Below are 13,600 nucleotides of genomic sequence, written 5' to 3'. Positions count from 1 at the left end.
TTAAAAGCAAGGGAAAAGAAGTTAGTTACTCGAAGGTTGCCAGAGCACAGAGGGGAGAGGAGAATGAGTGAAGAGGTAAGGGGGGTACGAAGTAAAAATAGGTGGTTGCAGAATAACCATAGGGGTGTAAAGTACAGTACAGGAAATAGAATGGCCAAAGAACTTACATGAATGACCCATGGACATGAACAAGGGTGAGGGGACTGCCGGAGGGAGTGGGGGGTGCTGGGTGGAGGGGGGCAAAGGGGAAAAAATCATGACTACTGTACTAGCATAATCAATAAAATATAATTTAAAATAAAAATAAAAGAAAATTTAAAAGAAAACATTTTGCCAAGTGAAAAGAAATACCATTTAGGTTTTATTGGAACTAGCAGATATATGAGAACAAATCTTATGTCTACACTGAAAATTAAAGCATTGGCAGGAAAATAAAGTAAGATATTCTAGATCATATAATATATTCATAGACTGGAGGAAAATAGTGTTAAGCTGTTCATTCTTCTCAAATTGGAAAAATTTTCCTCAAAGTTTCATCAGACTTCTTAAAGGACATCAATAAACTGAGTCTAAAATTTATACAGAAATTCAAGGGATTTAAGATAGCCTAAATAATCTTTAAAAAATAAAAGTAAAGCTGGATGATGTACACTACCTGGTTTTAAGAATTCCCACAAAGTAAGTAATCAAGAAAGTATAATATTGATGTAAGAATAGACAAAGAATAATAAACAGATTGAATACAGAAATTGACCCATATGTATGGTCAACTGTTTTTTTTTTTGCTAAAGTGCCAGGTCAATTTAATGTTGAATGAAAAATATTTTTAAACAAATTATGCTGGAGCAACTAGATATAGGTGTAGGAAAAAATAAAAATTAATCCCTTTATTATTCTACACAAACAAATTGAGTTGAACTACAGCTTTACACATACCAGTCAGAAATATGTAATTTCTAAAAATATATATATATATACATATATATATATATATATATATATATATATATGTAAATGCCTTAGTGACTTCAGGGTAAGCCAAATCTCTTGGACAGAACACAAAGAACATTATCCACAATAAGATAGAATAATGAATTTAATTTTATTATAATTTAAATTTCAGTTTATCAATAGACACCATTAAGAAAATAGATAAAATACAGATTGCAAATATGTTTCTTTATGTCTGACCAAAGTACTCATTCAAAATACATAAATGAATCTTACAATAGACAATAAGAATATGAACAATCCAATTAAAATTAGAAGGCATTCACAAAGGAAAAGGTAGGAATAGTCAACATATCTGTTATCAGGGAAATGCATATTAAATTACACTGATATTCAGTTTATAGCCACAAGAAGGTCTACAATGACTGATTATAGTAAATATATGTGAAACGTAGAACTCAAATTGTCTCACATTGTTAGGAGAAGTGTGAAATGGTTTAAACTCTCTGTGTAATTCTTCAGCATCTTCTCAAAATTTAAACGATGATGGTTCTGCTTTTGGTATGGCCAGCTAAGCTCTGACCAGGCTGACCCTCCTGTAAATAGCAAGTGTAAACTCTGTACAAATTATAAACTATGCAACTAAGCAAAGGCTTCGGAGATGAACACAAGCTCAGTTTATGGTAGGGATTCTACACTTGTAAAATGAGAGTGGCATGGAGGAAATTCATGTTTTTTGGTGGGGCATGATTTTTACGTCTGGGAAGAGCTCACAATAGGTACCACTTGGGAGAGCTGGAACTCCATAGCCTCGCTGTCGAAAGAAGCAGAGGACAGAGATTGGGGCACCATGGCTACTGAAACTGAGGGGCGTGGCCACAGCAGGGAGACAGCCAGAGAGGGAGAGCAGCAGCTTCCAGTCGTCCATTCTGCCCACACTCTGGCTGGCTCCTGAACCACAGACGCATGGGGCAGCCTCAGGGTGGCTCCACTAAGGACGTAGAACTGAACTGACATTTGAGTCACTACTCAAGAAAGAGCGTTTGCAGGGTGCGTTCAACCAAACTAATGCCAATAAAACAAATAAAAAATTAAATCAATATTCCTAGGAAAAGTATTATAGAATTCCGAGTCACTATAACATTTACAGTGTCCAGGATGCTATCCAAAATTACTCTGTACACAAAGAACCAGAAAATGGGACCAATTCTCCATATAAAAGAAGACCTCTGAGACCAGTGCTAACAGACCCAACTGCTGGAATTAACAAACAAGAATTTTAAACAGATACTATAACTATGCTCAATGTCATAAAGGAAAATATGGTCACAATACATCGAAAGATAAAAAATCTCAGCAGAAAAATAGAAAAATATAATAAAGAATCAAATTGATGAAATTAAGTATAATTCTACCCTATTAACATCAATTTTACTCCTAGGTATTTGAAAGATAAATGAAAGCATATGTACTTGGACAAGAATTTCCATAGGATCCTTTTTGATAAGTTGGGAAAATTCTGAATGTCCATCATAGGGGAAATGGGTAAACAAATTGTGGAATATTTATAAAATAAACTACCATGCCACAATAAAATGTAATTAACTGCTAATACTTGTAACAATATGACTAACACTTAAAGATATTATTTTGAGCCAAAGAAGCCAGGTGCAACGTAATCACATATTTATGATACTCAATAGGGAAAGCTAATCTATAGTAATAGATTGAGGAAAATTTCCTGGGTCGTTAAAATGTACATTATATTGATTTAAAAACTCATCAAACATAAGATGTGTACATGTCACTGTATGCTAGTTATAACTAAAGAGAGTCCTGAATACAGTGAGAAATGACCCCTGTTTATTGTTTGATTGTTTTCTCATTATACCACTCTGGACCTACCCAGCCTTCTGAGTGGGGCCGTAGAGTGGTCTTCCAGATGATGCCCAATTGCTTCCTATAGCATTGCATTGTTTTCTTGGGATCTGGAGATGAAGATTTTATCAGATTCTTTTATCTTCCTTAGCTTTGGTTCAAATTTTATTTGACAGAATTTCCTTATAGCATACAGTTACCACCTTGCCTTGCTTTCCCCCCTAATTTGGCTTTTTTTTTTTAAACTCATTTGGTCAAGATAAGGGGAAGTGCACTCCTGTCTTCATTAGGTTATCTGCTGGCTTCTGTACTCTTGTGTTTCTTAAAGCACTTAGGACAGCTGCCTGGAGTGCTCAGTACTGGCTCTTTTTTGTGCTGATAGTCTTAGTTTCTTGCTCTGCTGAGAAATTTTCACCCATTCCTGTCCCCGCACTGTCAGCTTCACTGGTAAAAGATTTCTTTGGAGACTTCAATGCAAAGCCGGTGGCCTTTTACTTGACACCTACAACAGCTTTAAAATGTTTGTTTGGAGAAACGTGACAGATACAGTAAATAGCATAGGGATGAAAGAAAAGCAATAAAGATAATTAAGTGATTCTGAGTATTGATTTATTTATGAAGGACAATGGGAGATATTAATACAAACCACATTTCTTTCCTGAACACCATGTGAAAGAGGAGGATTAATGAGGCAATAACTGCTCATAAAATAAACAACCAAAGGAGAAAGACATCTGTGGGCGATATCAAGAGTATAATTCCAAATTTTCAGATGAAATTTACTAAAGAAATGTGTAGGCTAAATATCAAAAGAAAGTTCCAGTTAGTGGGTGGTCTGAAGCGGGGCATATTTCTCCTAAAGACATGGGGTGGCTGCCACGCACCTGGCATTTTGGGGTGAAATGAAGCCCACTGATACTTATGACAGAGTACCCCGCAGACACCACGCATGCATGAGGTATGCGCTCAGTCATTTTCTCACCTTGATTTTTATTCACAGTGGCTATGAATAAAGTGAGGGGAAAGAATGCATGCAAACAATGGCAGACCTTTGCTTTTATATTTTATTTTAATCTTTTTTTTATTGTTCATTTACAGTTGTCCCAGTCAGTCTAGAGGGATAGAAATCAATTATTATTCTAGTATAATAAAGACTTAGCCAGGGTGAGGGAAATGGGGAGATTTTGGTCAAAGGTTACAAACTTCCAGACATAAGATTAATCAGTTCTGGGATCTATTGCGCAACCTGGTGATTATAGATGATACTACTATGTTATATACTTAAAAATTGCTAAGTGAGTAGACCTTAAATGTTCTCACCACAAAAATGAAATGGTAATTACATGACATCGTAGAGATAGTAGCTAAAGCTATGATGACAATCATTTTGTGATATTCAAATGTATTAATCAACACATTGTAAATATTAAACTTATAAGATATTGTATGTCAGCTATATCTCAATAAAGCTGGAGGAAAATAAGACTAGTGATTAATTGTCATATATCTATTATATGATCTGTTATATCGGAGAATATATAGTACCACAGTCTTTTGCATTCAAAAGGTAAGGCGTCAAAAAATCTTTTAATGGAAAACAAAGGGCTGCTGTTACCTCAGTGGGTAAACCTGACTGGAAGTCAAGCAGGGTTGGCCAGCACTTCCTGTGCCCCATGGGAGGGGTGCATGCAAACCTGTTACAGCACCCATGGGAACCACAGAAGGGCAGGCTGATGGGAGAGTTGGAACTGAGATGAGACCTGTCCCTGAGCCTCTCTCTTTTGTTGACCATATCTCCTGTCTGCCCACAATTTGTCCACTAGATTGTGATCTTCCTGAGGTCAAAGTTTATGTCTTTCATTTGTGTATCCTCAGTATAAGGCACGAAACAAGCAAGGTCTAATCTATCTCTAAAATAGATGTGTGTGCCCTCCTCTATCTCCAAAGACAGCAACGCGGTCCAGCCACCGTCATCTCGTCTCTAAACGGGATGTCCGGTCGCCTGACCAAAGACTCCATTCATACCCCTGCCTTCTGCAATGTGTTCTGGCACGGCAGCTGAGATGACCCAGCCTGTTCAACCCGTTTAATCTTCTTGCTGCTCCCTTTAGATCACGCTTTTTTGCCCATCTAGACTGCCTTCCTCTAACCCCTCTTTTCATTAAGCCTCTTGTATGTTCCTCTCCTAGCTACATAGACTTTACAGACCATCTTATTAATTTAGTCAGTTAGTCATTTATCTTTTAGTCATCTGCTACATGCCAGACCTTGTGCTAACTTCTAGGAATGTAAATACGAATAAGAGGAGGTCCCTGCCTTCTAGGAACACACACTAATTCTAATATATACCAGTGTCCCCAAACCTGGCTGATCTACAGACTTACCTGGATACAAAAAAATTACAGACGCCCAGCATGTCAGTTCTTGGGTCTATCTATTCGTCACCTTTCCTACACTCTGTCCCCCAGCTCAGGGAGGTTGGCATCTGTGTGCTGCTGCTGCTGCCAGGCTCCGTTGTCAGCTGGGAAACAGGAAGTTGGGAAATTAGAGCAAGGACGAAGGGATAAGCTGGGTGTCCCCGTCCATCTCTGACTTGTGTGTTGCCTCCTGTCGTGATTGTGAGGATGGTGTGGCTTCAAGTCCCCCAGGACTGTTCCAGCTTCCACAGGCAAGACGCCAGTCCCTAGCTGGTTACCCTGTTCCTCTGTGCCCCCCGCTGAGGGGCCATAGTGGCTTCCTGCTCTTGCTTCTGTCTGGGTGGCCTTGCTGTTTCTTATTTGATGTCGCAGCTCTTCCAAAACTTGCAAGACACATTTCCTATATTACATCCCTTTTGTTTTAGATATTCAGAGCGGTTTTAGTTTTTCTAGTTGGACACTGACTACAACAGCTATCGGGACCCAAAGGGACCCTGAGAAATCAAACTCTCAGTACGCAAGGCAGGGATTGGGCTGCCCGTGCTTCTGCGTGGGGTGACCTCCTTGCAGGCTGGCAGGGGACTACTAGTGCTCTGTAGTATATGGTAGAGTCACAATTATTTAAATGTATCACCTGGGCTTATTTGGGGTAAAATGTCTTACTCATCAGCATGGCGTTCCCTCCACCCTGTGCCCCGAAAGCTTCTGACCAAGGAACACACAGCACAGAGGAGGAAGTTCGGAAAAGGCTTCTTCCTGTGTTCTTGTAACTGCAGCAGCAGGCGCGAGAGAACGGTAGCGTCCCTTCTTGAGTACTCAGCGTGCCCACTGCCGGTGTGTGGCCTCTCAGCTCCAAATTCAGTTCAGGGGGAGGCTATTTCTTACAGATTCCATTTCTACATTACCTAGAGTTCTCATCACCTCTTACCAGCCAATTCTGCGTTACTCCAACTTCTTGCTATAGTTCATGATTCTTTATGGGCAATTTACCTTGTTTCTTTAAATTACTGAAAAGTTCCTGTCTCCTGGCTAGATCGGGGGTGACGTCCTCGGTTATGCTGCCAACGAGGAGACACACTGTAAGCGGGTACAGTGCTGTCTTCTAGGATGTGGCACACATTTGGAAATAACTACCAATGTATGGAGCCATTTCTCCAATAGCCAGAGTGACAAATCCAAGAACCAAGCAGCTGAAGTTGTGATTATGCCTAATAACCCAATCACAGAAGTGTTACTTTTATATTCCTGAAAAGGTGAGTTCTTCTGGTTTAAAGTTCTTATTTTGTAATGGAAGACTCTCGCTACAAGAGACACGGCAATGGCCCCATCAAGTGAGCAGCTGTGGCTCTTTGGGGCTCCTCACAACACCGGGCACGTTCCTTGCATTTCCTCAGTGGAGGTGAAAGCTTTCGGCTCTCGCTAACTTCTGGGTTGCCTTTAGTTTCTGGCATGTATCTCCAGCTTTCCCATAATATTTGGTAAATAAACATTCTTCATTGAAACACCTAGAATGGCTTTCGTTGTCTCGACTGAACCCTGTCAAATAAACAGGCCTAATTAAAAATGCACCTCCCCTCTACCAGCTCTCTATGTGCCCCTTCCCTGCTGTATTTGCTCCATAGCAGTTGCCAGTTGACTCCTTATCAAGGCCCTCCTTGGGTCACTGATTTACGTGTGCTTCGCAAAGGACAAGGAGTGGTCCACTTTGCTTTCACTGCTGTAGAGCTAATGCCGGGAACCATGCCGGACATTTCGTAAGCACTCAGTAATGCTTGTTAAATAAACGAGTCAAGATAGAGAAATATTTTGAAATGTATGGTGGTGCGTGATGTTTAATTCTCTGAATCAGTCCATAAACTCATTGCAATTCAAGTCAAATTTTAAATATAGTATTTCACTGAAATTAGGGCGTTGATGTGAAGATGCACGTGGACAAATAAAGCAACACAACCAGCAAAGCATTTAGAAGACGTTGGGGAGGGAATTTGCCTTTCCACTTATTAAGATTTATAATTAAACCTTATTAATAAAGTTAAGATAGTAATCTAGGAATAGTTAAAATGGTGGAGTAGAGATCTCAAAAAGTCACCTACACAGGAAAGTGTAATGAAAGATGGACAACATAACACATCGGTAAGAAAATGATGTTTTATTCAATAAGCAGCACAAGAACATTGGCTCTTCATAAGCAAGACAATGGACTAGTGGTCTACTTCATGCTGTGCACAAAGGTAAATTCCAGTTGAATAAATGAACAAAACATGAAAATGTAAACTATAAAATCTTTACAGTGTTGTCTAATCTTTTGATGTCTCTGGGCCACACTGAAGAAGAGTTGTCTTAGGCCACACATTACATGCATTGTAACATGTAATCACACACAAAACCCCCTCATGTTTTAGGTACATTTACGGTTTGGGGATAGGCCGCAGTCACATGCCTCCGGGGCTGCATGTGGCCTTCGGGCCACAGGGTGGACACCCCTGCGAGGAAGTGTAAGAAACGTCATCATGACTTAGTGTAGGGCGGGCTCCTCAAAGGAAAGAAGGTAATGGAAACCACAAAAGATATTTTTATAAGTTTGAAGTTTACATTGAAGTTTAAATATTTCCATATAATAAGCAAAAGAAATATAAAGTGAACAAATTTACACTGTTCACAAATTGGGTAATATATTTCAACCCATGCAACTGACAAAGAAATAGTGCCCAGAAATATATTTTAAATTCCAGAAATTAATAACAAATACAAACAATCCAAAAAATAAATGGACACAACATACGAGGAAACCTGAATGGTTAATAAACATATGAAAAAATTCTAATGTTGCTTTTAATCAGAGGAATGACAGTTAAAAGAAACAAAAATGATTCCTAGTTCACTTCCAACGGAATGGCAAATCATAAAAAGTTCGAAATTGCAAATTGACAAGGATGTGGGAAAACACAAACCCTGATGCCTTGCTGATGCAAGTTCCTCTACAAATTTGTAAAATTACTTTGAAGAACAATTTGGCAATGTCTATTAAGACTAAAACTGAGATATCCCTGACTCAGTAATTTCATTACCTAAGAGACTTGAGAGCAAAAGTATGTGGAGATTAGGAAAAGAATATTCGTGGCAGCATTGTTTGTCAGAGCGAAAAATGAAAAGACCTCAATATACAAAGACAAAAGAATTGACAAATTGTGTTGTATCCCCAGAATACTTTAAAATGGTTGAAATGAATGAACTAGATCTTCATATAGCAACCTGTTTAAATCCTATAAACATGTGAGAGGAAGAAAGCAATGTATGAGAGGACCAATGCAATATGACAGCTTATAGACATTTAAAATTCCCACACAACGATAGCATGTATTATTTATGGGCATTTACATATACAGTAACATGTGGTCCTGTCTGGGAAGAAAGGATGGGAAGTGGCATAGGAGAGGAGCACAGTGAGGGCTCCAACTATATTTATAATATCATATTTCTCAGAAGTAGTAACAAGAAAAAATGTGACAAAATGTTGACACTTGCTAGATTTGAGTATTGGGTATCAATGTGTTTGTTAGGCCATTCTTTGCTCTTTTCCACATTGCAGAATAAAAACTATATTTGCTAAAACATGGTGTCATTATTTTCCATTTTCCCCTTATGCACATCATTTTAATACTCATATCTTTATAAAATTTAATATGCCTTCTAGAAGCTCTTTTTGTCTGAACCTCATCTTTTCTTCTCTATTTTCAACCGGAATGCAATATTCCTGCCCTTGCCACAGGAGCGGGGAAAGTTGGACAAATCCCCAACGTTAGTTAACGTCGCTCTGAAACAACTGGCAGTGATGCTGCGCTAGCGCACACCTCCCAGGGGGCGGACAGCCTATGGCCAAGGAAGTTAATGTATTAGTACACATGACATTAAACGAGGTTCAGAGAAATAAAAGCATGGAAATATACAGTAGCATCTTTTTTTACAATATTTTAAATAACTGGATTGTGCTTTGTCTGTCGTTTTCTCTCTTTCTCCCTCTACCTCAAATGTAAAACCAAGGCGGTTTTTCCCCCGTGGGCTTCGAGTGGTTAAGTTCTTCCACAGTCTCTCCCATCAGCTCCTCCAGAGTCGTCTTTGTAATCATTTCCAGTGAGAATGGCAAAGGTTTGGCCTTCTACTGGGAACAGCTGGCGCTGGGCTCTCTTTTCTTCAGGTGTTTACTAAACCCTGGATTGAATCACAATCAATATGAGGCACAAGCAGAAAACGCACTAACCTTGATTCCCCTCATGGCTCTGAGTAGAAAGATACTCCCTGATAATATCCCCGAGGTTGTATTTCTCATGGCTGCTTTCTGATCAGGTTTTAAATGGTTACTTACTGACTCATTATATTTTCCTCTTCCTTGATGAAAAATGATTCCACCACATAGGAATGAGTTTCCCTTTGGCTTAATCATAGGAAGCCTACAGAAACTGAACATTCTTTTTTTTTAAAAAAACTATACCTTAAAGAGATTTTCCCAATTTTTATGCCTAGCATTAAAAATATTTTATATTTAAAGCACAATAATGCTCATCACAGAAAATTTGGAAAACAAAAAAGAAGGCAAAGAAATCTTCTGTAAGAAGAGCTATCTACTGTTAATACTATTGGTGTATTTTCATTCACTTTAATATATATTTTGTATATATTTTCAAATATAACTTAGGTCATCTAATTATCAAAAATTTTAAAACTATGTTTTTCTTTATAAAAGTAATACAAGTTAAATGTCAAATATTAAATAAGGAGTAAAAAATCACTGTTATAATTACTACACAGAGATAATCCCCTAACTAAACATTTTGTTGTGTTTATATATACTATTTAAAAAAAAAAAATTGGCCAAGTTTGAGAGAGAGTGTGTGTGCCCATGTGTGTCTTTTTTCCTAGTTGAGACCATGTTTCATGCACTAATTTCTATGCATGCATAACAGGAGCAGTTATGGTTCCTAGACAGAAGACATGCAAAGAATGCTTTAATAACAGATAATAATCTGCCTTCGGAAGGTTTATGACTCCTTCCTAATTTAAAAAACACTCAATAACTCATTATTCAATATAAATTTCTTTGATTAATTGCTTTTAATTAAAAATTAATATTGCATCTAGAAAAAAAATTAGACCACAAATGAAAGTAAGTTTCTTATATATGGATTTCCTTAGCGCCTTTTCCAGAAGTAACTACTGGGCCAACTTGGCCTCCCAGAAATATCCTTTACATATAGAATATAGCTATATTATTATTTATTTACAGTCAAAACTATATACACTATTATTTATTTCATATATGGATAAATGTCATTATTTTTATAATATCCACATTATTTCCCCCCCCCTTTTTTTTTTTTTTTTTTTTTTTTCACAAAATGGAGCTACATTGTATATACTGGGCTACATCTTGATTTTTTTTTTCATAACTGTTTGGAGATACTTTAGCTATCAGTTCATAAATATCCACCTCTTCTTTCTTTTGCATGACTGCAAACAGATATATCATATTTATTTGCCCAGTCCCCTAATAATGGACACATATGTTGTTTCCTATATAATGGTTTCATAGGTTGTCTGCTATGGCAAGCAATGTGGCAATGAGCATTCTAGGATTTATATCTCTGAACCCCTGTGCAGGCTAAATTATGAATTGTATATTCATTGAGGCAATGAGCATGTCTATTTAAAATTTATGTATATTACCAAATTGGTCTCCACACTGGTTATAATTTACTGGTTAGAATTTCCCAGTCATGAGGGAGAGTGACAATTTCTTTATTCCATTTCTTGTGATATCTATCTATCGGACAAAATGGTTTATAATTTTTAAAACTGTGACAAAATTTCACACTGACAAAATATTTCACACACATGGGTATATAGAAAAGAATAGAACACCTAGTGACTGCCACGTATATTTAGAGAATGTATACATTTTATCTCTTTGTCTTAGATTTCTTTAAAAAAAAATTAAACATTAAAGGTAAACATAAAACTCCCAAGCCTTTTCATCTTTTTCCATAGTCAAAGATTACTACTATTCTAAAGTTGATATGCATTATTTCCATGCTTATCTCTTTACTTCTATTACATGTATAAACATTTAGGAACAATATATTCTACTGCTTGGTTTATAGTTTTACATTTGTCTAAGTGGCAATATGTGTAATTGTAGTTGGTCTGTTCAGATCTTCTGTTTTTTCTTGATTCATTGGGAAGACTTTGCGTTTCTAAGAATTCATCCATTTTGTCTAGAGTGTCCAATTTGTTAGCATAAAGTTGTTTGTAATATTTTCATATAATCCTTTGTATTTCTGTGGTGTCAGTTGTTACTTCTCTTTCTTTTCAATCTTATTTGAGTCCTCTCTCTTTTTTCTTGACGAGTCTGGTTAAAGAGTCATCAATTTGGTTTATCTTTTCAAATAATGAGCTCTTGGTTTCATTGATCTTTTGTATTTTTTTAGACTCTATTTTGTTTATTCTGCTCTGTTTTTTATTACTTCCTTTCTTATATTCACTCTGAGTTTTGTTTATTGTTCTTGTTTCAGTTCCTTTGGTGTAAGGTTAGATTGTCTGAGATTTCTTGAGACAGGCAAGGATCACTAGGAATTTTCCCTCACAGGACTGCTTTCAATGTGCCTCAGAGGTTTTGGATTGTTGTGTTTTGATTTTCACTTGTCTCTAGGTATCTTTTGACTTCTTCCTTGATCTCATTGTTAGCCTATTAATTTTTTAGTTACATGTTATTTAGCCTACATGTGTCTGTATGTTTTTCAGGGGGTTTTTTTTTCCCTTGTAATTAATTACCAGGTTCATACCCCTGTGGTCAGAGAAGATGCTTGATATACTTTCAACTTTGAAAAAAATTATTGAGACTTGTTTTGTGTCCTAACATGTGGCCTATCCTAGAAAATGTCTATGTGCACTTGAAAAGAATGTATCTTCTGCTGCTTTGGGGTGAAATATTTTGAAGATATCAATTAAATCTGTCTGGCAAGTGTGTTATTTAAGATCTCTGTTTCACTGTTGATTTTCTGTCTGGAAGATCTATTCATTCATCTCAATGGGGTGTTAAAATCTCCTACTATGACTGTATTACTGTTGATCTCTTCTTTTAGATCAATCAAGATGTGCTTTATATATTTGGGTGTTCCTGTGTTAGGTGTGTAAATGTTTATAAGGGTTTTAACCTCTTGTTGGATTGGTTCCTCTATCATTATGTAGTGTTTTCCTTTGTCTTCCTTTGTCTAACCTTTGTTTTAAAATTTATTTTTTATGATGTGAGTTTTGCTAAGCCAGTTCTTATTTCATTTCCATTTGCATGCAATATCTTTTTTCATCCCTTTAGTTTCAGTCTCTGTGTTTCTTTCATTTTGAGGTGGGTGTCTTGCAGACAGCATATATATGGGTCTTGTTTTCTCATCCATTCGGCTAGCCCAGGTCTTTTGATTGAAGCATTTAAGGCCTTTACATTTTAAAGTGATTACCAATAGGTCCATATTTATTGCCATTCTGTTCTTTATAACTAGTTTTCTCTTTTTTTCCTTTTCTTCTTCTTCAAGAAGACTGTTTCACAGTTACTGAATACTGGTTTGGAGGTAATTATTTCCTTAACTTTTTCTTGTCTGGAAGGCTCTTTATTTCTCATACAACTTTAGTTGATTGACTTTCTGGAGAGTAGCCTTGGTTGTACTTCCTTACTTTTCATCACTTTGAACATTTCATGCCAATCCCTTCTGGCCTAAAGTGCTTTCATTGAGAAATCAGCTGAGAGCCTAATGGGGGCTCCCTTAGCCGTAACTATCTTTCTCTTGCTGCTTTTAAAATGCTGCCTTTGTAGGTAACCTTCGTATTTAACCTTGGTGTAGTTTTTTTTAGGGGTCATCTTCTTCTGGACTCTCTGTGCTTCCTGGACTTGTGTGTCTTCTTTCGCCAGGTTAGGAAAGTTTTATGTCATTATTCCTTTAAGTAAGTTCTCAATCCCTTGCTCTCTCTCTTCTCCTTGTAACAACATGTTGTTACACTTTATGTTGTTTTAAAGGTCCCTTAAACTACCTTTATTAAAACTTTTTCTTCTTTACCCTTCTGAAAGGTGTTTTCTGCTACTTTGTCTTTCAAAGCACGGGTTCCATCCTCTGCTTCATTTAACTTATTGATTCCTTCTAGTGTATTCTTCATTTCCAATATTGTATTCTTCATTTCTGACTGGTTGTTTTTAATAGCTTCTATGCCCTTTATAATACTGCTGAAGTTCTCACTGAGTTCCTTGAACATCCTTACAACCCTTCTTTTGAACTCTATACCTGGTAGATTGCTTGACTCCATTTCATTTAGGG

This window comes from Pteronotus mesoamericanus, unplaced genomic scaffold (genome assembly GCF_021234165.1).
Source record: "Pteronotus mesoamericanus isolate MK-2021 breed Mesoamerican mustached bat unplaced genomic scaffold, CSHL_Meso_final contig_22, whole genome shotgun sequence".
NCBI classification, from domain to species: domain Eukaryota; kingdom Metazoa; phylum Chordata; class Mammalia; order Chiroptera; family Mormoopidae; genus Pteronotus; species Pteronotus mesoamericanus.
The sequence above is the reverse complement of the archived record's forward strand: the minus strand, read 5'-3'. Positions refer to the sequence as shown.